The sequence below is a fragment of the Sarcophilus harrisii genome, chromosome X, assembly GCF_902635505.1.
Source record: "Sarcophilus harrisii chromosome X, mSarHar1.11, whole genome shotgun sequence".
NCBI classification, from domain to species: Eukaryota; Metazoa; Chordata; class Mammalia; order Dasyuromorphia; family Dasyuridae; genus Sarcophilus; species Sarcophilus harrisii.
In genome coordinates, this window is record NC_045432.1 from 62,182,010 (window position 1) to 62,197,034 (window position 15,025).

Genomic DNA, 15,025 nt, shown 5'->3' on the forward strand with positions numbered 1-15,025 from the left:
CAACAAATATTTCCTAGGGTCATTATATGCAAAGGGGGCTAGAAATGACCCCAGAGGTCATCAAGTCCAAATCTAGCATTTCAGAGGAAGCCCAGAGAAGTGACACAGTTTGCCCAATGTCACATGGATAGTACCAATGTCAAGGCTCTCTAACCTCAAAGCCAGTACACTATTCACTGGACTGCATAATCTTCCCTAAAACATACAACATACCATGTTCAGTGTTGGTGATACTAAGACAACAATGTGTGTGTGTGATGCAGTTATAATCTTTCACATAGGTTCAACTTTAATAATCTTTATTTTTTCTTTATTCTGGCTTTAAAATTAGATCCAGCAGAAATCTGTAGGAGTTATTTATTTGGGGAACACATTGTCATTTAATCCCTTCTCTTTCTCTGAAACATACTATCAAGTCAAAATAAAGCAATAGCTGAATTAATGAAAAGAACATTATATATTTGCCCATTTATAACTATCTCAAACCTTATGTCTGGGCTGGCAGGTATCACATGGAGCTTCTTTCTGTAAAGTACCCACTCACTTCAAGAAACAACTGCTTTATGCCTTGAACACGGGGCTTATTTCTGTAGTTTCTGAAACAGAAAACATATTGTAGTTCTTGGTTATTTTGCCTTTATTAACTACCTACACAGCATGCCAGGCATTTAAGAACACATAGCCCACTCTTCTCAAAATGTTTTGCTCTAATTTGGAACTATGCCCAAAAAGTTATCAAACTGTGCATACCCTTTGACCCAGCAGTGTTTCTCCTGGGCTTATATCCCAAAGAGATCTTACAGAAGGGAAAGGGACCTGTATGTGCCAAAATGTTTGTGGTGGCCCTGTTTGTAGTGGCTAGAAGCTGAAAATGAATGGATGCCCCTCAAATGGAGAATGGTTGAGTAAATTGTGGCATATGAATGTTATGGAATATTATTGTTCTGTAAGAAATGACCAGCAGGAGGAATACAGAGAGGATTGGCAAGACTTACATAAAATGATGCTGAGTGAAATGAGCAGAACCAGGAGATCATTATATACCTCAACAATGATACTGTAGGAAAATGTATTCTGATGGAAGTGGATTTCTTCGACAAAGAGAAGATCTAATCCAGTTTCAATTGATCAAGGATGGACAGAAGCAGCCACACTCAAAGAAAGAACACTGGGAAATGAATGTAAACTTTTTGCATTTTTGTTTTTCCTCCCAGGTTATTTATACCTTCTGAATCCAATTCTTCCTGTGCAACAAGAGAACTGTTCAGTTCTGCACACATATATTGTATCTAAGATATACTGTAACCTATTTAACATGTATAGGACTGCTTGCCATCTGGTGGAGAGAGGGAGGGGAAAAATCGGAACAGAAGTGAGTGCAAGGGATAATGTTGTAAAAAAATTACCCAGGCATGGGCTCTGTCAATAAAAAGTTATTTAAAAAAATGTTTTGCTCTGATTTTTTTTTGTCATTTCATTGTGGAAAATGGTGTAACCTATAAAAAGACATATGATTTTAACCTGTTCCCAAGTTTAAGACACCCAGAGCAAGTTTTATGACAATGATCTCTCCATTATGATTCTTCAACTTGATCAATTTGTTTTGGTGAAAATGACAGCTATTTTTCTGGCTCCTATAGCCAAAACAGGCCTGAAATAACTATTTTCAACATAATCTTTCTGTTGCTTGTAGATGCTTTTCAAGCTCAGAACTCCATTTATTTTAAATTATTTTCTAAATGTAAATAATACCAATACCATGCATCTGTGATACAGACCTATAATGTCAACATTCAAAGTATCCTCTGGGCTTAGCTGTAGGAGGTAATTGGTGTTAGAGGGACATCTTATCAAGCTTGAGTTGGGGTTTTTGAGAGTCAAAAAGTCTTTGGGATCAAAAGATATAAAACTGCAAAGCACCATAGAAAACACCTTGGACAATCTTAGAAGATGCAAAGAGGTGAAAGGAAAACAACCAACAGAACATTATAGTCACAGTACAACTACCCAGGCTCATTATCTAGCAGCAGGTATACTTCTGTGTATATGGAGTTCCCTGTAGATTCTTGAACAACAAAAGCTGCCCTCTGGTCATTCTCATTAGAAGAATTCAAAATCATTCAGAAAGGACTGCAAAATCTGAGTGCTTATTCAGTAACATCTGAAAGTTTAGTCATGTAGCCTTTTTATTGACCTACAAAATGCAAAGTGGTATTTCCTTCACTAGTTACTATACATGAGGGTAGAATTTTAATCAAATAAGCATAAATGACCTAGAGAAATAAATGAACATGGCAATGTAGTGCTGGATAAGCCCCAAAACACAAATTGCTGGGGAGGGGGAGAATACCCTATCTGACAATAATTGCCAGGAAAACCAGAGCTCAGTTTGGCAGAAATTAGTTGTAGAATAGTACCTTACACCATATGGTATGCTAAGTTAAAAATAGTTATGCAATCTAAAAATACAAAGTCACAACAGAAAAAAATAGAGGTAAACAGAAGGATATAACTTTAACACCATAGGTTAGGGGAGAATGATTAGCCAATCAAGGATAGAAATAATAGCTAATTTTATGCCACACTTAAAGGTTTGCAAAGTACTTTACAAATGTTAGCTAATTTTATCCTTACATCCCATCCCCACCCCTGGAAGTAGGTATTATTTTAACCCTATTTATAGATGAGGCAACTGAGACAGAGGTTAAGAGATGTGCACAGGATCACATGGATAATCAATAAGTATTGGAGATAGGATTTAAACTCAGTTTTCTTCAATCTAGCTCCAGCATTCTTTATAATGTATCACTTAGCTGAAATGATCATATAAGATAAAACTGAAAGTTTTATTTACATTAAACAAAATAACTTCTGTATAAAGAGAATAAATGTAGCTATAGGAAGAAAAGTTGTTAATTACAAAATAGTTTTCCCTCAAAAGTCTTTGGAAAAAGTTTAAAACACATGTCATACAGAGAATTGACAGACATATAACATCTAGGGCTATTCCCCCAAAAAAGACAAGTAGAAATGTGAGCATTTTTAAAAGAAATGAAAACTATCAGAAACCACACTAAAAAAAAAAGAACTCTAAAGGTAAATGAAAATCATCTCACAAGCGTTCCATCAGCCATCTTAAACTGGATAGTCCCCTAGACAAAGTCCCCTATGATAGTCTGGACAATACTGATTGTTCATACAGTTGGGTTTTTTTCCTACAAGAATAGTTAGGATAAATTCTTTTGAATGATTACGGCTCTCATTTAAGGATCTCTGAAATATTTCACAGATTTAATAAAAATCAATATAAAGTTCTCCAACATTAGGAGCATCTGGAGGAACTCTCTATGCAGAATCATTTTTTCCATCTGCCTTGCTGCTGAACATCTTCCACGAGTTAAGTTGCACATACATCTTGCTTTATAGCTCACATGTTAATGACCTTCCTGAAATAAGGTACCAACAAATAAAGACATATATATATATGTATATATATATATATGTGTGTGTGTATATATATATATATATATATATATAGTCTAACTGGGACAGAGTAAAATGTTATGTGAGTGTAGAAGGACAAAAGATGAATAATGATAAAAATAATCAATTACACAGCAGCATCAAAAATTTTTGGATACATGCCTCCCAACCTCATCTCTATCAGGAAATTAATCTTACTAGTAGGTCATCAGGATATGGTTATTCCTGTGGTCTTAGGCACAGAGAAGCCCAGATTCCATGTGGTGAGGATTTTTTATGCACCTTTTTATATCATTATCTATAAACCTGGAAACAGCAGCAGTAAACCTAGAGCCAATCAGAACCCAGAAGTAATTTTGTCCTTGGCCTTACCCAAATTGTCTGTGGTAGTCTCCTAAGGAGAAGAAAGCAGCATCTGGAAATCTGAGGCTAATCAGTTTCCGAAGATAGTTTTGTTTTCTTACAATGGGTATCAAGGGAAAAAGCTGCTAAGTGCAGGTTGAATTGGATTGGTAAATAAAGGGCATGATGACGGAGGAGGATGGAGGAGGATGACTGTTACTTTTCTGTATATTTAATGGTTTCAAAGTCTTTTCATAAACAATAGACATTATTTGTTTTTTACAATAACTTTGTGATGTAGAGAAGGTTTTACCATAATTTTACAAGTAAAGAAACTGAAACTCAAATATGTTGTGAATTATCTAAGGTTAAACAATATGTAAAAGAAGGACACTCAAAGCTTGGCCTTGTGATTCAGCATCCAGTGCTGTTTTGACCACAACATGTCTTGGTACCTCTCTTTTCAAAAGGAAGTACAAGAAAGTAACATGTGAACATGAGATAATGGAAAGAATGCTGGAAATAGGGGTCTGAAAACCAAAGTTCAAGCCCCAATTCTTCCACTTAAAAAGTCCATGTGATCTTGAGGAATTCATTTCCTCAATATGGACCACAGTTTCTTCATCTGTAAAGTAGAGATAATAACAGCTGTACTACTTTTCACCTATTTATTCTATGAGAATATAATGAGACTAGAGATAGAAAGTTTTGGAACTATAAAGCATACACGTTAAACCATAAAGATACATGTTATTTTCTATGGGAGGCAATTTGATATAGAGGAAAGAATGCTAGAATTTCAGCTAGAGATATAGATTCAAATTCTTCCTCTGACAGTCACTTGTTAACTGTGTGACAATGAGCATGTATGTAACCTTACGTGTTTGAGCCTCATTTTCCCTATCTATAGAGTAGGAATGATAACAGCATTATAAATTATACACTTTTATTCTATATTTAGACTATTATACTATTTTTATTAGTGTAACTGGCAGAGCAACAAGTATCCAGTCTCTACCAAGAATGAGTTTTATACAAATTAACTTGAGCCCCAGATTACATTCACAATATACCTCTCAGAGTCGTTGTGAAGATCAAATTAGATAATGTATTTAAAAAGGCTTTGTAAACTTTAAAACAGTATTAAAAGGTCAATTCTTATGGGAAAAATGGAAAAGAGAAGGTCACATGGAAAATATCTGATTTTATATATATATATATATATATATATATATATATACATATATAGATAGATAGATACACACACATATGATGGAAGAATATTTGGAATGAAGGGCACAATATCGTTCCAGGTATAGGGGAGAAAGGAATAATAATAATTGCTACTTACAGAATATTTAATGGTTTTCTAAAACACTTTCGTGAGAAATTCACATGATTGGTTTTTCACAATAAATGTGTGGCCGATATAGAGCTGTTACCATGATTTTCCAGGCGAAGAAAGAGTAAGAGAAGTTAGGACTTGTGTCCCTCCAGGCCCCAAGAACATCAGAAGCTACTATTCATTGTTCATGTTAACTAACAAAATAAATAATATATGAACAACTCATCAAAATTAAAATGCTGCTTGTTAAAATAAACAATAAGAAAACTCATTAGAAACTAGCACCTGTGAATTCTTCCAGGGAATTGTGTTCTCTCGGGACCAATTGTGAGGTCTGAGATAATTTCATTGAAATGCCCATTGAGTCAGTAAAGCAACTCAGTGACAATTTGTCCTGAATGTGGACCCCAAAGCTGGGCCTGGGGACACTGAGGATTGTGTGTGCAGCAGTTTACCTTAGCAACCCCAATAACAAAGTGCTGACATGCCATCACAAACATTCATCTCCTGCTGTTTGGAGAATGGAGGTGGGTGTGATAAAATAAACTCATCAGATGGCTTGTAGCATCTCAATGTGCTAAGAGAAGCAGGATTGGATCAGGAGGAGGTTTCAATTAATTACACAGTAAAAGCTGAATGACCATTTCACAAAAACTCGTTAGGGTATAAATCAAATTACAAGAGAAGGTCTAAATTGTAATTATGAAAAGGTTCAATGATGCCAGCCACCAAGGGATCGTTGACTCTCATTTGGGTCTTCTCTCTGGTGAGGCTGTGGTGAGCCTACTAGCCAGCTAGAAAGGTAACAGTGCTTTCATTTTGTATTCCTTGGGGGGGGGGTGGCAATATATGCATGTGTATATGTGTTCCTGCAATCTGATTATTCAAATGTGCAAAGCCTACCCAGACAAGGTAAAAAGGCTTCTCAGATGAAGCTCAGAGATGAAATAGCTGACCAGAAAAGAAAGAGAAAGCTCAACTCTGCATCAAAATTATTTTTGCTACTTTTTCCTTATTTAGCTACCTTCTGTTTTCAATGTTTTATGTCCAAACTGGCATTGTTCTATTAGACACCAGATCCATTGACAGTGTAATCCATAAATTAATTATGAAAATACAACCACTGAAACAACTTCCCAGGGTGGAGTCCACCTTTCTCTCTGGGGATGATACCATCCCAAGTCCTGTTCAGTGATTGGTGAGAGGGAATAAGACTGTGTCTCTGTACTATTTAGCCTTCCAAGTGCAGTATTATTAATTTCTGTTCAGCTCTGAGAAGCTTAACACCTGAAATTTATTTCAGTCTCTAAATACTTATTTTGACAAAACTGGTTTCTTCTGTTTCTACTTTGAATTGTCTACAATGCATTCCACTGGTAATTTATTAATCTGGAAAAGTTAGCTTTTATTTGACAAGACCTGCCATAGGTTCTTTGTCTACCTCATGTTCTAAGAACGCTATTCTCCAGAGAATAACACAATTGTTTCCAGTTTTGTATCTCTCTCTTATTTGTAGCCTGATTAATCAGACCTGAAGACTACAGGCAGCTACACAAGCATATAGTAACTATAAAAAGATATGAGGAGCCACAGAATGGCGATTATTAAATTTTCTGAAATCTTAGAAGTTTGAAATCCATTTATAACCAATGGTCAGCTTAATGATTTGAAATTTTGAAGAGGTGCGCATACTGCACACACCACACACACACATTATATTCGGGCTTAAGTAGTAATTTCTCAGGATGTTGATTATGGAAGAGAGTCAGGTCTTGGTCAGGAATAGCATGTTTACTGGAAAAAATCCAAGGTTAGAATGACTTGTGACTGAAGCAGGTACACACATATTTTAAACCTTTCTGAAAGATCTTTTGCATATGTCCACATTAACTTCTTTCCAGTAGTACTCATCATAAACAAAAATTATTTTAGGCACCACCTTTGTCCTTCTTATGAAACACCATGCCCAATACACCCAAATAAAGTACCCTATTCCCTGACTAGTGGAAGAAATGACAAATAGCTGACCAGAATTGCTGTCTTGGTTTTTTATGAAAAAGATATTATCTAAGCTTCTGTTTAAAACATTAGAAAGGTTTATGCCACAATATAGTAAATATAGGATTGAGGTTATTATTAATCTAGGCAGTTTTTCATTTTAAATGTGTAAATTTGTTTCTTATAAAATTATACTTGTTTACTTTGAACTTCAGCACCAAAATGAATGAGCATTTTCATGTACAGAGCAGAACACCAAAAGAGGACTGTATATTAACCTATGAATTGTCACTTGATAGAGCTGAATTTTTTAAGTATAGAATCCCACATTTTACTATCAAAACTATCCTGCCTGTCTGTGCTTCCTTCTAAATTTGCTTCAGTTCCTTTATATAAATTAAAAAAACCAAAAGTCCTTGCTTTTTGTGACATCACTGTTCCTCCCTTCCCTCTTTACCCTGACAACCTTTGGCCTCACAAATACAAATAAAGGGGGGAACCCTATAATAAAAGAAAAGTAATCAGTGAGTAAAACAAATATCCAAAAAATATTTGTCTGATTTTTGGACTTTATGTTCATCACTTCTCTGCCATTAGGTGAGTAAAGAGGCTTCATCACATGACCTTGAGAGATTTGTTAGACATCAAAGTGACCAGAATTCTTAAATCTTACATTTTTCTTTCTATTGTTGTCTTTGGAAAAATTGTTTTTCTAGTCCTATTCAGTTCATTCTCTATCAATTTCCACGTATCCAGGATTCTTTCATCACTTCTTAAGGGATAATAAGATTTCATCACATTCATGTACCAAAATTTTTTTTTTTTATTTAATAGCCTTTTATTTACAGGATATATGCATGGGTAGCTTTACAGCATTAACAATTGCCAAACCTCTTGTTCCAATTTTTCACCTCTTACCCCCCCACTCCCTCCCCTAGATGGCAGGATGACCAGTAGATGTTAAATATATTAAAATATAAATTAGATACACAATAAGTATACCTGACCAAAACGTTATTTTGCTGTACAAAAAGAATCAGACTCTGAAATATTGTACAATTAGCTTGTGAAGGAAATCAAAAATGCAGGTGTGCATAAATATAGGGATTGGGAATTCAATGTAATGGTTTTTAGTCATCTCCCAGAGTTCTTTTTCTGGGCGTAGCTGGTTCAGTTCATTCCTGCTCCATTGGAGCTGATTTGGTTGATCTCGTTGCTGAGGATGGCCTGGTCCATCAGAACTGGTCATCATATAGTATTGTTGTTGAAGTATATAATGATCTCCTGGTCCTGCTCATTTCACTCAGCATCAGTTCGTGTAAGTCTCTCCAGGCCTTTCTGAAATCATCCTGTTGGTCATTTCTTACAGAACAGTAATATTCCATAATATTCATATACCACAATTTATTCAGCCATTCTCCAACTGATGGACATCCATTCAGTTTCCAGTTTTTAGCCACTACAAAAAGGGCTGCCACAAACATTCGTGCACATACAGGTCCCTTTCCCTTCTTTATAATCTCTTTGGGATATAATCCCAGTAGTAACACTGCTGGATCTATCTGCCAAGGGAAAATCAGAAACTTTATGAGCAAAATTACAGACCACTTTTCACACAAATTAAGTCTGATCTAACCAATTGGAAAAATATTAAATGCTCTTGGATAGGGCGAGCAAATATAATAAAGATGACAATATTACCTAAACTAATCTATTTATTTAGCGCTATACCAATCAGAGTCCCAAAAAACTATTTTAATGACCTAGAAAAAATAACAACAAAGTTTATATGGAAAAACAAAAGGTCAAGAATTTCAAGGGAATTAATGAAAACAAAATCAAATGAAGGTGGCTTAGCTGTACCAGATCTAAAATTATATTATAGAGCAGCAGTTACCAAAACTATTTGGTATTGGCTAAGAAATAGATTAGTTGATCAGTGGAATAGATTAGGTTCAAGGGATAAAACAGTCAACAAATATAGCAACCTAGTCTTTGACAAACCCAAAGATCCCAGCTTTTGGGATAAGAACTTACTGTTTGATAAAAATTGCTGGGAAAATTGGAAACTAATATGGCAGAAACTAGGCATTGATCCATACTTAACACCGCACACCAAGATAAGGTCAACATGTACCAAAATTAAAAAAAAAAAAACCCTCCCCAATCAGTAACAGCAGTTTATTTTGCTTGAGGCGATTCTTTTCCACAGTAACTGTTACACTTGGTCCTCACTGGTTGCCTTGCTTAGTCTGATGTGTTTCTAAAAACTGTGTGTGCTCAACTATCCTTTGTCCATTTCATATAAAAGTGGGATTCATGGCTTATCGGATGCTCAGTTCCTCCACCCCTTGCTATGTGCTTTTGTACTCTTTTAACCCACAACAATTAAGAGAAATTGAAAGTTCCACCTCCTTTTCCCTTCCTTTAACGCTAAAGATTCCTTTTACCCTTGTTTTTCTTGGCCCTCTTCTTCACAGCCTCAAAAAGAATCACTTTACCCCCAGGACCTATAATTTTCTTATTTAACTCCCTCAATAACCTTCATAGACATTAGATTTCTGAAGAGGATTCTTTTTCCCTTTTTTTTTTTTTTAGAGCATCAGCACTACTTATTCACAAACTTTTCTTACTGTGTTTCTCTGGATTCTTGTATTTCCATTTCAAAATTTTTCTGGTCTTTTAATCAGAAATGCATGAAGTGAGCAGGCAGATTTGAGAAAAACCTGGATTTATATGAACTGATGCCAAGTGAAATGAGAACCAGAAGAACATTGTTCACATTAACAGCATCACTATGCAATGAACTAGATGATTGACTTAGATCTTCACAGCAATACGATGATCTAGGACAGCTCCAAAAGATTCATGATGAAAAATGTTATGCACATCCACAGAAAGAACTATGGAGATTGAACATAGATTGAAGCATACTATTTTCACTTTTTTTGTTTGTTTTTCATGACTTTTCCCTTTTGTTCTGTTTCTTTCACAAAATGACTAATGTGGAAATATGTTTACATGAGTGCACATGTATAGCCTATATCAGATTGCTTGCTGTCTTGAGGAGGGAGGATGGAAATAAGCTAAAATTTGGAACTCAAAATTTTATTTAAAAAATGAATGCTTAAAACTATCTTTACATGTAATTAAAAAAACCATAAAACTATTAAAAAGAAAATGCAGGAAAGACTTCTATTTCCTTAAACATCCATATGTTCCACTGTCTGATTATACTTGGCTTTTCAGTAACTTATTCTTGGTTGTAAGCTTCTTTTGCCTTTTGGAATACTAATGTGATTTTAACTGTGGTTCCTTGATACTTAAACTATTTTTATGGATGCCTACAGTATTTTTTTGATGTGGAAGATGAGGATTGTGGCTGTGACATTCATGGGTTTTTTTTTTTTTTAAAAGATGAGTGGATTATTTTTACCTTTAATTTGTCCTCTGAGTAATATATCTGAGTGATTTTAATTTATGATTTTTAAAAAATATTCTCCAGGTTTTTTTAAGTAATGATTTTCAGAGATTTTCCAATGATTCTTAAACTCTTTCTCCTTGTTCTCTTTTCCATCAAAATATTCCAGCATTACACTCAAAAATTATTCATTATGATCAACTTTGCAGTTATTCACTGATGCAAGAATTGATCAACATTGGGGACACAATTAGCATTAGTTAGTAAAAATAAAACACCCCAAATCACACGATCATATCAATACATACAGGGGGAAAAAGCCTTCTGCAAAATAAAATGGTCATTTATGCTTAAAACCCTATGGAGCAAGTATTCACAATTTTGTCTGTCATGGATCCTTTTGGCAATTTAGTGAATTTCATGGATTACTTAAGTTGAAGCACCATTATCCAGAAAAAAAACAAACAAATAAGTTCAAAGACCTCAAGTTAATAACCCCGCTATGGAGCAGAGAAAGACAGACATTTTTAAAAGGGATCCACAGTATGTGTCTAAAGGCAATAGCATTTAATGATGAAACTAAGAAGACAACAAACTGATAAAAAATGGAAAAGATCTATCATGAATTTTATAATTGACTTCTCTCTATTATTGACACAGTATAACTGACATATTTAGACTACAATATTGGTGTGTCTTAAGTGTTACATGCAAAAGATACCAAATTAAGTAAAGACAATAAGAAGAGCTGTAGTACACCCAAAACACAAAGATGAAGTTCGTACTCCGGGGAACATTATTTTGAGGGTGTTGATGGAATGATCTTTAAGGAATGTGAAAATGTCAACATGACTAATGTGGAAATATCATTAATATGATTGTACATGTATAATCTATTTCAGATTGCTTGCCATCTTGGAAAGGGGAGAGGGATAAAAACTGGAAATAAAAACCTTATAAAAGTAAATGTTGAAAACTATCTTCACATATAATTTCAAAAACAAAATACTATTAAATGTGGAAAAAAATAAAGTTTAGCAATGCTAAGAAAAAAAAGGAATGTGAAAATGTGAAGGAAAAAGGGAAGCTTTCACAAACAACATTCTATAGTAGACTAGTTTAAAAGTCAAACATACAGAGCATAGATTACACTACAATTGGTGACTATTACAAAGTAATTTGATATACGAGTAAAATGTCATCTTAAAGGCAACTCCCATGAATACATTTAAGTTACACAATATTCCATGAAATCTCTAATGACAGCAACAACTAAAGGGACACGTGAACATCTAAGCTTACATGTATAGGTTTTCTGCTGGTCATTGAGGGGAGGGGAGAATGATTATTGAAGATAAGATATTAAGATTATAATAAAATAATAAGATTATTGAAAATAAGATATTAAGAAAGATTAGTGAAGAGACAAACTCTCAGAGGATGGTTGCATGTTCCCTAGTTTGATGCTCCATACATGTATACCCTCCAGGCATGTTCCCTGGTCACATGTGTTCTGCGTGTAGCTTTCCTCATTTATGATGTGATAACCCTTGGGAGAATATAGCTCATATATTCATGGAAAGATGTTTTCTTGTTAGTTTTTCCTGTCTCATTAAGTGTCTTACTTTGAACTACTGCTTTCCTTGACTGCCTGGTAAAAGGAGATGCAATAATGGGTACTCATCATCTATGACTTTGAATGGGATTTGACTTAGAGTTCCATAAACCTTGAGACATTCATTTGAACATGGGCCCTGGTGATACAAAAGAATCACAGAAACTCAGAACTAGAAGGAACTGAGGTAGCTTAGTCCAACTCAAAGATGAATAGGAAAACTCTCTTTAACAAATCTGATCAGTGGACACCCAACCTTTGCTAGAAACTCTTTAATGAGGGGGAATCCATTATCCGTGCTACCATCTCCAACATCTACACAATTCCCAAGTCTTGTTGATTTTTCTCCTATAACATCCCTCCTACTGATCCCCTCCTCTCTACTTTTACTGTTATATAAATTCAGGCCCTAATTATTTCTCATTCGTATTATTATAATACAAGCCGTATTGATCAAAGGAGCACAGAAGCAGAGTGCTGGAGGGTAGCTCAATTACCAGTTAGTCCCATCTATACCCAAGAATTTCCTCTACCATATCCACAATAATTCAGGCTGCTCTGCCTGAAGACTTTCATTGTGTGGTAACTTACTACCCTTGAGGCATCCCATTTCATCTTTGGAAAGCTATCATTTTTACAAAGCTTTTCTTGATACTGAGACTAAATTTGTCTCTGTAATTCTTGCATCAGTAGGAGAAAGAGGTAATAAAGATGAAAGGAAAAGATCACTGAAGCATGGAAGCAAAGATCAGAGAGTGAACAACAGGGAAGTAGGATTGACAATTATAATTCCAAGGAGGGAACAATAATTAAGAACTCTAATGATGATTCAGCAGAAGTATTTTTTCCTATCATTTTATGACTGTTTTTTTTTTCATATCACAACATGTCTAGATATTTATCTCACCAATGAATGACCCTTCCCTTGTTGGAGAGAAATAAATAAAATAAGTAAAACTGATCAACAAAATATCTGTAGCTGACAGCATTTGAAACATTATATATCTATACCCTTCCACCTTTATACTGAGAAGAGTATAATAGGGATCCACAGGATAAGAGAGATTAATTGGCAATTGGTAATGAGAACATAATAGAATGGGGGCTCAAGTCAATGGCATTAGAGAGAATCCTCAGGAGTATCCCTAAAATTAGAGTCGAAATAGACACCCCAGACAGACCTTCTAAATTTGATAGGAGGGAGATGTGTTTCATTATCTGTTCTCCAAAACTAAGACTGGTTTTGGTGATCAATATGAGCTTCTCTGGCTTTTAGTGATGCCTTCATTACTGTAGGCACAGTATTTATTTTCCTCCTGATTCTCAAGGTGCATTTTAAGAAAATGGTGTTCACATTCTTGCCCCAAACCACAGCATGAAATCCTGGGCCTCCAACTATATCATTTGTCTCAATAATCCAGTGGGCCAGCAGAGGGAAATCTTGAGTCAATATTCACCACATTGCAACATCGGGGCAGAGGATCATTTTCAATTCAACAGGCACTGTTCAACTGAAGGGCTGGAAAAACTTACCTATCATTACACCTTGACCGACAATCACCTTCCCCAAGTGAGTCACCCTTCCTTATTTTTGTGATTGCCATACAAACTAGACCCTTTGAAACAGGCATTCAGTCTTCTTACTCCTCTGTCCACTTATTTGAACCAATCACCAAGTCTTTCCTTGAAATGTTTCTATTTATTTGCCCTTTTACCACCCACCATCAGCTCAGATCTTACTTTAGTGATCAGACTCTTCCAACCCATTCCCTCTGATATGACCATGACCATGGCTCCCATGATCTCATGTCTAGATCGCTGAATTAAGGCTCCCACTTTGTCTCTCTGCCACTTGTCAGTGAAATCTAGCCTGCCTCCTCAGTGCCAAACTATTTAAAAAAATACTTTCATAATTACTCTTATTTACCTACCTTAGGAACCTACAATGTTTTCCTATTGGCAGCTTATCAAGTCTAATTAATAATATTTTAACCCCATCCTACCCACCCAAACTTATTTTTCATCACGCTTTCACTTTCCTTCACTGCAATTTTTCCCTGTCCCCTCCCTACAATGGGACATCTAGTTCCAATTTATTCTAGAAAAAGAATACCTTCAACAACATACCCAGTAAGCAGACATCCACCGCGTACTTTAAGTCCCCCAGTGAAGCATACTACTACACTGAAGTAGCTAATTCATTTATGGACAGTTCTAATTATTAGGAAGTTTTTCCTACCATTAAACTTAAATTTGGCTCTTTGCAACTTCCAGTTCTACCCTCTGGGGCCAAATTGAACAAATTCTCATCTTTTGCCCATGTAATAGATAGGCATCATGTCTTCTCTGTGTTTTTTCTTCTCCAGGATGACATTTTCAGCTTTCATTTATTATTATTATTATTATTATTATTATTACTCTACTTAAAGCACCCTTTTCTTTTTTAAATTCTGAGTTCCAAATTTTTCCCTCCCTCTCACCCCACCCCTACCCACAGAGAAGGCAAAAAAAGATATCAATTATACATATGAAACCATGCAAAACATGTATCCTTATTAACCATATTGGGAGAAAAAGCCAACGAAATAAGAAACTAAGAAAATTATACTTCAATATACTTTGATTTGCAGGATTCATCAGTTTTACCTCTAGAGTCCTTTGGAAATGTCTTGGCTTATTCGGAACTGGAACTGTCAGAGTATCAAGTCATTTAGAGTTAATCATTATCACAACATTACTATCACTGTCAACAATCTCCCAGTTTCCCTCACTTCACTTTGCACCAGTGCATATAGGTCTTGCAATATTTTTTCTGAAAACA

The 15,025-nt window shown here is 35.2% G+C and overlaps 1 long non-coding RNA gene across 1 annotated transcript in view; it reads right to left on the reverse strand.

The window, feature by feature from the left end:
* Nucleotides 1–340: 340 nt before the first annotated feature.
* LOC116420275 overlaps nt 341–15,025 on the reverse strand; it is a 217,052-nt gene continuing 202,367 nt past the window's right edge. The window contains exon 10 of the long non-coding RNA XR_004230575.1: nt 341–596. This is a non-coding gene — a long non-coding RNA (uncharacterized LOC116420275). The remainder of the gene's footprint in view (nt 597–15,025) is intronic.